The sequence below is a fragment of the Aplysia californica genome, unplaced genomic scaffold (genome assembly GCF_000002075.1).
Source record: "Aplysia californica isolate F4 #8 unplaced genomic scaffold, AplCal3.0 scaffold00328, whole genome shotgun sequence".
Lineage (NCBI taxonomy): Eukaryota > Metazoa > Mollusca > Gastropoda > Aplysiida > Aplysiidae > Aplysia > Aplysia californica.
Genome location: NW_004797598.1, coordinates 476,452 through 490,514, shown reverse-complemented (window position 1 = coordinate 490,514; position 14,063 = coordinate 476,452). Strand labels below are relative to the sequence as shown.

Sequence of the window (14,063 nt, the reverse complement as noted above, 5' to 3'; positions counted from 1 at the left end):
ACCGATTTTTGACTAAATTCGACTGTGACTGTGACCTTCCCGCGAGTTTGTTTTTCCAAGTTGGGAGTCAAATCGGTCGTATTTATTCAAAATGGTAGCTTCTTCCCCTCAACGGAAGAAATTTGACTGGCTCTCGACTCTCTATTCGATTGAATCCTATTCGCTACTGTAGAATTTAGTTTGGTTTTAGTAAGGTTTTAAGGCGCTCGCAACTGCATATGGTCATATGAGCGCCAAGGGGTGGACGTCAACAGAGAAGTCCAAACGGGGAATCAGGCTTACTCTGCTCACCTCTCTAGCCTCAACAGCACGTGACAAAGTCAGCTTCGAGTATTAAGGCGGAAGCGTGCCATTTTCTTTTGTAAATTTTGTCACAGGCCCAGTTTGTCACAGGCCACCCCGCCTCGACTGTGCTCTACTTGGTGGAAGTTATCACTGACACCAGTGACACTGTCAAAAAGAATAAATAAATGATTAATTGATTGTATGAATTGAATTTTATTTTTCAATTTGTTTTTAACGAAAATACATTAATTGTCGAAATTTTACACAGTAATGTGCTTTGATTTGCATACAAAAAGGAAGAAATATTTGACAACACAAGCTGAATTGACATTTTAGAAGGACTATCTCTACACCACCAGTTTGAAGATGGTGAATAAAAAAACTTACAACTAGAGTGTTAAAGTGCTGTAATTATGACTGTCATCAATACTCAAATACTTAAATGGAATTATGACAAACTGGGCCTGTGACTAACTGGGCAGCCCCCATCAACGCACCCCGGAAATAGCAGTTCATGATAGAGTGATAAACATATAAAAGAAGTAGCGGAAAATGACGATAGTAAGAATGAGGAAAGAAAAAGCAGCAGTTCCCTTTATGCTGTTCCGGCACAGTATGATGAGCATGGCGTTGATAAATCAGCCCATTTACAAGTTTACTGTGCATAAGACAAGAACATGATAGTACTATTAATATCCCCCACCCCCCACCCCCACCCCACCCCTTTAGGGAATAGCCTACAGACAACTTCAGTCAGAGTATCAGTAGTATCACTGCCCTGGTGTGTTGGGGGTTTGTTTTTTTTTTGGGGGGGGGAGACTTTAAACTGACAAACTTCTGTCTGCTCAGTACCTAGTTGGGAGAAATCTGACGTTTAAAAAAATGGAGTTTCACAACATGAAAAAGCTTTTTAGAAAGCAGTTCTTTCAATATCTTGATAACAACTTTGAATAATCTTACGCTCTTGACAGAGCAGACACAATATATGACTCATAGTCTTAGTCTTAGTAACTCAAAACGGCTAAAATTGTTTGATAGAACTTTGTAGTTCAAAGGTAGCGTATTGGCAGCTAGCAAAAGGAAACGATGAAATGTGATCTCTCATTATCAGAGGACCAGGGAACAGCGAATGTGCTATGCTAAACGGACAAGTACCTCGTCTTGGTGGCATTATGATTCTAATTGTGAGGCAGCGTGGTGGAATCAAGCTCTCGTCAATTTTTGGGCTTGTGGGGTTATTGATATCATCCTAAAGCTTGTTCACTTGTCTTTATTTTGATGAAAAAAATACATGTATCCTTTTATCTTGAATACAAGTCGAGATATTTGCGAAAGAAGGAGGTGGGAGTCACCTGATTTCAGAGGTAAAATTAGTGAGAAAATGACCGCCAAAGATTAGTTATTTCCTTAGCTTAAGAGTCTATGGTAACTGAAAATTTACTTTTTTGTGCCTTTAATCAACGTTTTTTTGACAAATTCACACAGAAATTAGTTCTTTAATGGGCATGAAAGGTATTGGGCCAAAAAAACAAAAATTTGATAAAAATTCACAAACCTGCGGAAAAATGCAAGTTTCGTAACTTTGATTATTTTGATGAAAGCCTGATTCCACCACGCTGCCTTAAATATTGATAATCAATGCATTATTTGTCGTGTTTTCCCACCTCTCTCGTCTAGTAGAGAAGAAAGTGTATTCCATTTTGTAACCCATTACACTAGACGGTGACATCAAAGTCGCTCTCTTCCCAAGTGCAGCCCTTAATATTATGATTGTTTCATTCTATTTTTTTACCACCACCCCCACCCCCTTCCCTCCCCACCCCAACTTGAGTTCCTACTTTGTTCCACATCTCTCGTTTTCCTCTTCGACTAGATGAATCAGTGACATCTCCGGCTTCCGTCCTCTTTCTTTCTCCCTCTATTGTCCATCAGTGATCAGCCCGCCGTGGCTTTCGCTCAAAGTGATTGTCAAAAACGTCTTCTCGACACGGTCCCTTTCCTTCTCTTGTAAGTCTATTATAACGAAGAATTTTCTCCTCTCTTTTTATTGTATCCGTCTTTGACGCTGAGTGCTCTGCTTCCTGTAATTTTATGATCTTGATATCGACCAGGAAGAAAGAAAATTATTCCTATTGAAATCTCATTCTTAGAGATCTTCAATATTGTAGTTCCTTCTGCTGTTTTCTATGCTACACCAGTTCACTGCACTTGTCTGCACATTCACAATTATAATCATAATCAACAGGCAATGGGACATGACAGTTATTGGTTTTATTTTTTCTTGTTGTAGGGTCATAACGTTCCCCTCCATTATCATTATAGTTATCACTAGTCATTTAAATTATTTCTTCATTGTTCTCATTTTCTCCGCATCATTAAACATCTTTGCCTCAGCTTGGTTGCCTGCAGAAGCTCAGACAATGAGCAGTTTGAAAGTGAATAACCACTTTCAGCTAATTCAGTGGTCCTGCCAAAAAGTATGCATAAACGATTGCGTATCGATTTTTCAAAGGTGTTTTCTGAACGACTGTAGGCTGAAGCAAGGGGTAACTACATGACATATTATATATAAATATGTTCCACCGCTCCCAGCAAATATCCATGAGATGAAAGATCGAATAGCAGTTAGTTAGATTTCTACGATCAACATGGTGGACTGAGATATCCTGAGGCGCGTTTGGGAGTAATTCTCATACATGCATACATGGTCGCTTTTACTTTTAAGCACAAGGAGGCTATCCCGAAAAATGCTGTTTTGAGAAAATCGAAGGTAAAGTTTTTGCCCCTTGTTCAGTTTCCTTAAAAGACATGGAGAGGTTTTTTTCTATAACCAAACAAATAAACACACCAATGAACACAAACTTCTGCTATAGGATAGGTATGGCAATGCCCACTTCTGGTGTAGATCGAGATTTTTACTGAAAACCCCCGAAATCTGGGTCAGCCCGCTTGTCCTTAAAAGCGACCATAATATTATATCGGCTTGATGTCTGTGCTGCCGGTGGTGGTGGCCACATTGAGCACTCGTACATAAAATAAAACTTTGAAAGTATGTACAACACATGTCCACACTAGAGATTTCTATTGTTGTTCGTTGTTGCATTTTTTGTCCTAGCGCGTGATGATTTTTGGCGTATTTTTTTAAAAATCTCCCTGACAATGACATTCAATTTCGAAAGCTGCACCAGTAAAGTGATGATACTACTCCGCATCTTGTTCATCGATGGCCCATGCTCCAGATTTGCGATGCTACTTCTTGCATGTGCAATCGTAGAATTCTTATTTGTGTATATTGTGTTTGTGTGTGTGTGTGTGTGTGTGTGTGTGTGTGTGTGTGTGTGTGTGTGTGTTTCAGAGAGAGAGAGAGAGAGTTTTAGTTTTAGTTTTGCTGTTGGGAATGTAACATGTAAGTCTCTGTTTAATCTCTGGGATTGTTTTCCCATTGACTCAATCCTGGCTCCAAGTTCAAGATTTAAAACTGCTTAAGGCGCATTCAGAGCAAAGACCCGCGTCTTTTTGTGAGTGTAACTTGTAATTATAACCGGACGATGGACGATTGGTGGTGACGCTGTGTAGTGTACAGGCATGTACCACACAATGTTTTCGTTCGTTCGCTGGAGCGGCTCCTTTTTTTAGCTGAGACAAATATTGTATAGATCACACGACTGGTCTCTTTTTGTAATTTCCCGAGGATTTACGAACTTTTGTCATTTCTATTAAACATACATGCATGCACATGTATTTCATTATGTATTTGGTATCTTTTCGTATGAACATTTCACAAGGAGTTTGAAGGAGTATGACGATACCAGATCAGATTTAGTTTTAGTAACAGTTTGTTTTATGGCACTTGCAACACAATAAGGTCACATAAGTGCCGAAGACTAGAGGTGTTACAATAGACTAACAAACATTAAAAAAGAAAGAGGGGAGATAAAGACGATATACTTTTTATAGGAAAGAAGGAGCAAACCACACCAGAGCACCCGCCAACATCCCACTAGACTGTCCCTGTGGTTCTATGCACCCCGCATAATTTAGCAAAATTTGATCATTTTTTTATCATAATTTTCCTTTATCATTCTTTGTTTTTAAAAATCAACAGAATCGCATAATTTCACATTTTTGGGCTCAGTTTGCATAATTTCAGAATTTTTCTTGCATAAAACTACGGGGACAGACCAGATCAGATTTAACCATTTCAACCCCCTCCCCAAAAAAAAAGTGGTCGAAAAAAAATAGCCAGGGTAAACTTTGCCCTTCAAGGAAGTTCGACACTTGCAACACAATTGGGTCATACAATAAAGTGCCGAAGATTAGACTGCTGGTATTACAAGAGAGTCATCATCATCATCCAGTGCCAGATCTGCGACAGACATCGGCGATCATGGTTCCCCATTCATTCCTTTGCTCGGATGCTTTTTTTAAAAAGCTACGTTTTTCCTGATCTTTCCCTGTTACCCGTTTGTTTAGGTTCCCTAAGTATGTTGTTCTAATCTGTGCCTACACCTGCCTCGCTTGCCCTCCATTTTGCCAGTGAGAGCTAGATGTTCAAGACCCTTATGTCTATTTATGTGTCCCAAAAACTACATTTGTCGTTTCCTGATTGTTTTCAACATTGAGCGTCCCACGTGGGCTTCATCAAGCACTACCTCATTTGATTTCTTTTCTTTCCACGATACTCTTAGCAGTCTCCTAAGAAACCACATTTCTGTTGCTTCTATTTTATTTTCACTGTCTTTAGTGATTGTCCAGTATTCATAGGCATATAGAAGGGTTGACCAAACATAGCATTTCAGAACATTCATTTTGGTGTTCATTGAGATGTTTCTATTTTTCAGGATTGGGCTCACTTTATTTAAACTAGCCTTAGCCGTTGTAATTCTCCGTTTTATTTCTGTGGAACATTTGGCGTCAGATGTTATTATATATCCTAGATATTTAAACTGCTGGACTTGTTTGATCTTTTCACCTTTGCTAATGAGATTACAACTAGGCTTTGCTGCTTTTTTATATTAACCTTGCATTCTGATTTCTTTACATTCAACAATAATCCTTTACGTTCACTTTCTGCTACAACAGTATCAAGAAGCAATTGAAGATCCTTTTCTGAGCCTGTTATCAAAACTGTCATTTGCATACATGATGTTATTAATCTTTTCTCCATTTACTTTGAGACCTGGACATTCTTCTATGTTTCTAAGGATTGTTTCACTGTGCATGTTAAAGAGGTCTGGTGACATAACACATCTTTGCCTCACTCCTCGCCTAATCTGCTTATATTATTATATTCAATGTATTCTCCATTCATTCGTACAGCAGCGTTTTGGTCCCAGTACAAATTTCTGATAATGCTTAGATCTTTTCCATCTATTTTTTGCTTTTCCAGTATTTCAAATAGCTCATCATGTCTAACTTTATCGAACGCTTTTGAATAATCTATGAAGCAGAAATACAGATCTTTCTGTGCTTCAATACATCTTTCCATTAACATTGTTAAGGTGAATATAGTATATCTGGTACCCTTGTAAGGAACAAAGCCGAACTGCATTTTAGATATATCTCTGGTCTTACACTTTTTCTCAATCTTCCCATTATTACTCGCAGCAATATTTTTGTAAAATGACTCATAAGGCTAATTGTTCTATGCATATCACACTCAGTGGCACCCTGTTGTTTTAGGTAAAGCTATAAAAACTGACTTCATCATATCTTCTGGGATCTCACCGCTGTCATAAATAGCATTTAGGAGCTTTGTTGTTATTTCAGTGCCCAGTTCTCCAAGGGCGACAATCACTTCAACTGGAATATTATCTGGCCCTGTGGCTTTTTTTTGTTTCATTTTCCTAATGGCAGCTTGTACTTCTGCTTTCAGTCAGCATTGGTGGTCCATTTATTTCATTCTTTATTGCCGTTTTTTTTTCTCTAATATCTTTGAAAAGTTCTTCTATGTATTCTGACCATCTGTTTAAGACATCCCCGTTGTCCATTAAAATATCTCCTCCTTTTGATCTTATGCATCCTGTATTTTGAGCATCCTTTTATCCCACTTACTTCTTTGATTTTGGAATGCATGTATTTGCGTGGTGGAATCAGGCTCTCGTCAGTTTTTGGGCATGTAGAGTTATTGGTATCATCTTAAAGCTTGTTCACTTGTCTTTATTTGAATGAAAGAAATATCCATTTATCTAGAATACAAGTTGAGATATTTGCGAAAGAAGGAGGTGGGGGTCACCTGTTTTCAGAGGTAACATTAGTGAGAAAATGGCCGCCTAAGATTAATTATTTATTTCCTTAGCTTAAGAGTCTGCGGTAACTGAAAATTTACATTTTTTGTGCCTTTAATCAACGTTTTTCAGAAAAATCCACACGGAGATTAGTTCTTTAATGGGCATGAAGGTGTTGAGACAAAAAAAAAAAATTTGAGAAAAATTCACAAACTTGCGGAAAAATGCAAGTTTCTTCAATTTGATTATTTTGACGAGAGCCTGATTCCACCACGCTGCCTCACATTTCTAAAACGTTTCTGAATAAGTATGAAGTCTTATTTGATTTCAACTTCTATCACCAGGACTCTTCCAAGTGTATCTTCTTCTTGGGTGATTTTCATACCAGGTGTTTGATATCATAAAATTATTTTCTCTGCACCATTCTGCCAGTCGTTCCCCGCGTTCATTCTCTTTACCCAGTCCCCATGGCCCAACTATATCTTCTATACGTGTACTTCCTACTTTGGCATTAAAGTTAAAGTCTCCCATGAATATCTTTACATCTTGTGATTTTAACTGTTTCATTGCCTTATCAAGGTGTTCATAAAAAGTCTCAATTTCCTCGTTGTCGTGCTCTGATGTTGGTGCATTTTTGGATGACACCTATGTCAAAAGGTTTCCCCTCTAATTTAGCCACAATGACTCTTGAGTTAGTCTTTGTTTGTTTAGTACAGGGTTTTACGGCGCTCGCAACTGCAGAAGGTCATATGAGCGCGCGAAACACAAGTTGGTAGCATTCGCAACAGTTCACTGCACAGTTCGTCGACAATAAGACTTTAAAATGCTAAAATACTAAAATTCAGTGTAAATATATTTGCGATTTAAAACAACTCTTACAAATAACAATAAAATAAATTTTAACAAAATTGTTTCACTTTACAATTTGCCATAAAGGCCAATGACCTTCGCAAAATTAAAAATTCTGCTGGGAACAACGACGGAAAAAATGCCTTGCAATTTCTTGCATTTATAATATTTCCTTCGGATCTCTCCAAAGTCTAGATTAAGATGTGTCTAATGGTAAAATGTGTGTCGCATCCGACATGGAACGGCTTCTCATCTCCCTGTAGGAGGTATTTGTGATGACTTTATCTGACACTCCCCAAAAACTTTTGATGCTCTTTGCTGTTGCTTCTTCAAATAAAAATCCGACTCCTCTTTCATGGGTTTTTCCTCCTGAATAAACAATTGTTTTGGATCCTCTTTTAATCAAGCCTGCCCTCTCCAATCTAACTTCTGAAAGGCCTAACATATTTAGCTTCATCCTGTCCATTTCTTGCTCTATATTATCTCATTTGCCTTTCTGGTAGGCTACATGTATTTTGTTCTGACATTCCATGTGGCTATGTTAATTAAGTTCCTTATTTTTGCAGCCAGTAGTTGGATGACGATCGGGCGCCACCTGCTGCCCGTGGCGGTCCCTGCAATGCAAGAGAATAACAAAAACAAAAAAACAAAAAAAACAAAAAGAACTGATGATAGAAAAGAAGGAGCAAACCACACCAGAGCACCCGCCAACCACCCACAAATCATCTCAATAGCCACTGTACTGTTTACCAGTAAAATAGCTCTTCAGTCACAATTTATTTGAACAAACTGCCAATGCAAACGGTGAACTGGTAAAACTTTGGTAGTTTTTGTCTCATCTTGAAACCTCAGCATGACATAATTTTTTGTTTTTTGTTGGGGTTTTTTTGTTAAGTGTTTTACTACGCTCGCAACTGCATAAGGTCATATGAGCGTTCGGGACACATTACAATTTTTTAATTGGTAGAAAATTTTGGATTTTGCCCGAAGCCTACTCTTTATCAATTTTAGACCACCAAGGGATCTTCAACGTGCGCAACTTGCACATGGGACCTCCGAGATTTTTCACCCTTGTCCAAGAAGGCTAGGTACATCTTACCTAACAGAAGATAAGGGGTGTGGCTGAAAGACAGCAGTAAGAAGGAGCCAAGGAGTAGCAGTAGAAAGGCTGCAGAGGAGGGGGCAAAGAAGGTGAGGGAGTGGGGGCAGAAAGAGGACACCAAAGAGACGATAGAACATTGCCAGAGAGCAGGAAAGGAGGTGAAAGGAAACAATTTTAGAGAGAAGAAAATTTTTGCGGCCGCTACCCGGATTCGAACCTGGGACCTTTGATTGAGAGGCCAACACCTTAACCTCTAGGCCACGAGAGCCCCCTGACATAAATCTGGTTACAGACAGAAGAGTAAACATTAAAAATATTTTTAAAAACATCCAAGAACATAATTTTACTGACTTCAGAACACTTTATTTGATATACGTTTCAGAGCTTAAATACAATTCGTAGCAAAATGCAACAATAAATAAGAATTTGTTTGTCTTAGTGTATAAAGCAGTTTATATCAGGGAGGCACAAAAATCTCATGCGAGGCATTTCAGAAGATATTTTTCTAAATTTTGCTCACTTCGGCAGGAGAGAAAAATTTTCATTCTGACACCAAAACTGTACTATAGAGGACAGAAAAACTAAAAATCACACACAAGATCAAATCATTTGAAATGCACGCACAAAGCTTTTCACAGACAGAAAATGTCCTGGGGACAAGCGCTTTTGAATCTGACAAAACTTTCTGACTACGACTACCTCATGCCACAACAGCAGCAGGCCTAACCAGGCCATCTGAACAACGTCTGAACCACCTCACATGAAGTACTGTACCTCCGTCCGATGTCACAAAGGACAAACTGTACCTCCGTCCGATGTCACAAAGGACAATGTTTTCGTTATTTTCTTACACTATCCTCATAATTTAGATTCCTCCAAACCCCCAAAAAAGCATGGACAAATTAAAATTTCCTTTAAGAATTTTTTTTTTTTTATTCCGAGAAATATGTCTGCCTTCTTAAAAAGCATGAGAATTCTTCCAAATACTTCATACACCATGCTACAATGTTCTTAACAATATGAAAAAAAATTAAACATTTCAAAGCAAAAAAAAAAAAAAAAAAGTAATTCCAAGCCGTGCAAGATGACTGATAACATGTATAATAATAAGCTTTCTTTGACGGATTCCAGAATAAGAAGCAACATGCAAATCTATCCAACCCTGCAACATTTGCTCACACTAAAAAATATCAAAAAAAGGTCCATTTTGACAGGTGAATATGACCAGATGCTCAAGCAAAACAAAAAATTCCATGGTTAATTTCACTAACAAGATCATGATTAAAAAAACTGCTTCTAAACATTACACACTTTAAAGAGTACATTGTATGCAGGTTTCGGAAAATCGAAGAAATGACTTTTTTCCACGTGGAACCCACCACATATTCTGAATGGTAGTCTCAGAACTGTGTGAATTGTTCAAAACTTGAATGGAAAAAAAAAAAGGAAAAAAGAGGGGGCGGAGGGGCGGGGGGCGCCTCACGCTGAAGCTCCCAACCAAGGACAGGAGGTAAAAAAGCCTGTCCTGGCAGGTCGGTAACTCACTGGTACCTACATTATAGTAGTCGTGCTGACTGACGACAGACAGCACTCAAGCTCAGGCGTGGGGACGACAGAACAAAAACATTTCTGTCAACGATCCACAACAACAACAACCAACTAGTGTGTTGGGTCTAACGGCTGGGCCACGGGCCACGCTGCCATGTGTAACGGCGACGCAGCCATGTACAACGGCGACGCAGTATACCACGAAAAAAGACAGGGTGATGCCAACGGTGGCGCGGAGGATCGGCTCACCACCCGAGGGCAAGGCATGTGGAATGACACACCTAAACCTACCATCTCGTCGCCAACAGCAAGACAACGGCTTGGTGGGCACCCTCTGGGGGTGGGTTGGGACTGTGGGGGTGGGGGGAAAGAAAACTCCGCTCAACCAGTCAAGTGCTGGTGAGGGAGTGGGGAGGAGTCCACAAACAACTTTGTTGTGTGAATAGCTCTCCCCAAAGAGTTTATGCGACGGCTCTGCCAGAGGAAAGGCGCAGGCCTTCCCTCGGTCATTTCACCAAAGCATTGTGTGTGGGGTGTAGGGGGGATTGGGGGAAGGTCATGAAGGAGGTGGAGATTGGGCGTTGGGTGCGGGGGAGAATCATGAACGGAAGAATGAGACGCATCTTGGACATGCTCCAAGACAACGTTGAAAGACTTGTGGAGATATCAAGAAAACATAATGAAACAACCAAAAAAATCAAATAGACACACAACTCATCGACTCACGGCAGAAAAAAAATATTCCATCATTCTCTGGACATGTCAAAGAATAACAGAACACTGCCCTAACAATATTATTAGTAGTAATAAAAAAAATATCCTTGCGTTCATAACTACTCCACTTTTCTGACATCGAAACGAAAAAACAAAAGTTATATATATATATATATAGGTCCCTAGGCCTATCTCCTGTCCCATCCACTCATTCAGAACAAAACTTTGGGCTGCCTTGGACCAGAACTGAGCTCAGCAGTCAACACCAGTGGAAAGCAATGCTGTTGATGGAGGGGGGAACTTTTTTTTTTTGAAAGTGCTGACTTGAATGCAAAACTTTATTATGACATCTCACCTATCTCAACAACCATTGAGTACCAGTACATGTTCACGCCGTCTTCAATAGAGCACGACATGACAACCTGCGTCGGCAATAAGAAACAAGCATGCCGTCAAAGGCACACAATGGACACCTGGGTAAAATTTCTGTAACAAACTCACTCACTGGGCCATGGCGATATAGAGCCATTGCTTGCCATACACGTGTGTGTCAATGTGGTGAAATCAGGCTCTCGTCAAAATCGTGAAATTAAAAAACCCAGACATTTTGTCAGACTGCTGGCCATTTTTTATAGAATTCATTCATATTTTTTTTCTCAACATCTTTTATTTCAATTTTCATCTAAAATACATTTGTGTGTAAATGTTTATGAAAAATAATCAGAGGAACAAAAAACTACATTTTTAAGAACACTCAACTCAATTTTTGGAAGTCACCAAACTTTGGCAGCCACTGTCTCGCTAATTTCACCTGACAATATATGAACCACAACCTCCTTTGGTTGCAAACATCTCGACATCTATTCAAGATGGAGGGGGGCCTCCTTCATCAAAACCAAGACTGGCTTTAAGGCAATACCGACAACACCATAATATGAGCCCGAAAGTTGACGAGAGCCTGATAACACCAGTGTCCTGACACATAATTGTCCGAGGACCAAAAAAAAAATAAAATCAACCTGCCCACCACCTTGAGCAATATGTCTACTCTCCTCTCTCCAACAGCACAAGACTGCCGGGCAACCTGAGCAATGACTAGAATACACAACTACACATTTACTCTCACTCCAACCTCACTGCAAAAGGCCAAATCTAATACTCCAAATAACAAAGACAGCCTCCATGCACGCACACTGATTTTGTAACATCTTTGGGTCACCTGATACAACTTTATTTTTTATTTATTTTCCTACGAAACTTGTCTCAAGTCAACAGTGATATCTTACTGTCTTGACCAGTACACAGTAGGCACACAGAATAGTTTGCACAACCCAACTTTCCCATGATGAAATCATTGATTCAGAAGCCAAGGTAGTATAGCTTTTATGAATATATGAAAGCTCCAGTTTCATTACAGAGCTTCAATGTATCTTTGGTATTCTTTCATAATCATGGGCGAATCACCAAGACCAACTCTTTACGAAGGATTTTCTGTACAAAGGGAGAAGTCTGAGAACATCTTTTTTAAAATTACATTTAAAAAAACCTTGCAGCACAACTGCCCAGTTCTGAGGTGAACACAAGATAACTTTGTCATATAAATGCTTCTATCAGGCTGACCAAAAAGCCGGAGCCAAGTGCTCCTCTGCTACTGGAGGCAACGGCAAGGACTTGTTTCATTGTTTTTGTAAGTTTTACGGCACTAAATGGCATAGACGGCTACTAAGGTCAAACAGAAGTGACCAGGCCTCCGACAATCAATCATCAATTTCTCCATGCAATCAATTCTTTTCTCTTTTGAATCTTGTACGTAGAACCTACCATGACAGAAGCAATAATTACAAGCAGGCTTGCCAACTTTCTCAAAACCCAGTCAGGGACACCCAACATGATAACAACAGCCTTGTCAGTTTTGGCACAAGAGTATGTGGACAAAGCTTTCAAATTCTGGATTGCGCTCAATCCAGGACAGTCCTGGGGAAATTCATGACAGTTGGCAAGCCAAGTACAAGTGTGCTCTCTCCCGAACCAGAGGGGCAGCAACATTTTCAACAAGGGACGTACAACTGCTACAAAATTCCTCCAAAACTCTTTAATACAACGCATGACGCTCAACTGCGGCCAGCTATTCGGCTACTTCTTCTCCTTCAGAGACAAATTACTACTGGACCGCCACCGGCAAGTGTGAAGAGCACACCAACACGGGACAGAGACAGACACCAACGTCTCGATAGAACAAAGGACAACTTTTCCAAAAAGTTTCTCAAACTGCTAACGACACCCCCGAGGCCAACAATATCAGAGATGGGGGAAAATTTGAGACAGCTATCGACCACCAAAGTACTCAGTACTCGTAAAGCTTCCACACTTTCCATTTCCAAAATACAAAGAACCGGTAGCTCAACACATACGAAATTTTTTTAAAAGAGGAAAAAAAAAAAAGACACCAGACAAACAATGGCAACAACGGACTTAGCCTTCGGTCATCTTGGGAGGTCAGAGGTCAAGCTGATAGTGACCAGCCAGCTCTGCCTCCCATCTCTCAGTGCGATAAACTCTGAGAGACAATATTTTAAAAAAACAAAAACACACAATAGAGATTAGACTTCCTGGACAGAAACAGTCATTGCTGTGTTCCGTCTTCTCCTTATCACAGTGATGCCCACATGACAAGGAAGAGAGATGGCAGGAATGAACACTTGGGGAGGGGGGGGGGATAAACAACAACGTTTTGTCATTTGCTTATTCTCAATACTCCTTTGGTTATTTACACACATTAAAAAAATAGATAAAAACCATATTATATTCTACAAGTCGTCCGGCTAAGAAAAGGCAAAGCTCAGAGACGTATAAGAGAGGCAGATCAAAAAGTCACCGATCTCCCCTCAGTTCCTCTGTTCTGTCCAGCACTGAACAGAGAAACAGAGCAAGAACAAATAATTATCTCAATGTGTACACGTGGGTGGGTGGGGGTGGGGGGGGAGAGGATGTTTGGCGGCGGGGGTGGGTGGGTGGGTGGGGCTGTGGTTGTGTCTTGAAACAGTCTGGCAAAGACAACATCTCTGCTGACCATAAGACTAGAGGGGGGTGGGTGTGGGGGGAGGGGGACAAAAACAGAATGTGCTGCCTTTTGTCTACCCCCTGCTTAGTGCCTGAAACACATCAGGCACAAACACAGTAGTGATGAGTGAATGGAATCAACGAACCGACAACCCCTGAAAGCTTCGGCTTTCAAGAAAACGTCGTGGACTGACGAACTTGAGGAATGAGATGATAGAGCAAAGAAGAATGATGATATAATCACTCATGAAAACGGAAATGGAACTGAACATGAAAAG

The 14,063-nt window shown here is 40.0% G+C and overlaps 1 long non-coding RNA gene across 1 annotated transcript; it reads right to left on the bottom strand.

Moving 5' to 3' along the window:
• Window positions 1–8,804: 8,804 nt before the first annotated feature.
• LOC106012318 lies at window positions 8,805–13,708 on the bottom strand. The gene is made up of 2 exons (XR_001184997.2): window positions 9,270–13,708; window positions 8,805–9,237 (listed from the first exon to the last, which is right to left on the bottom strand). It is a non-coding gene; the product is annotated as an uncharacterized LOC106012318 (long non-coding RNA).
• Between the last annotated feature and the right edge of the window lie 355 nt (window positions 13,709–14,063).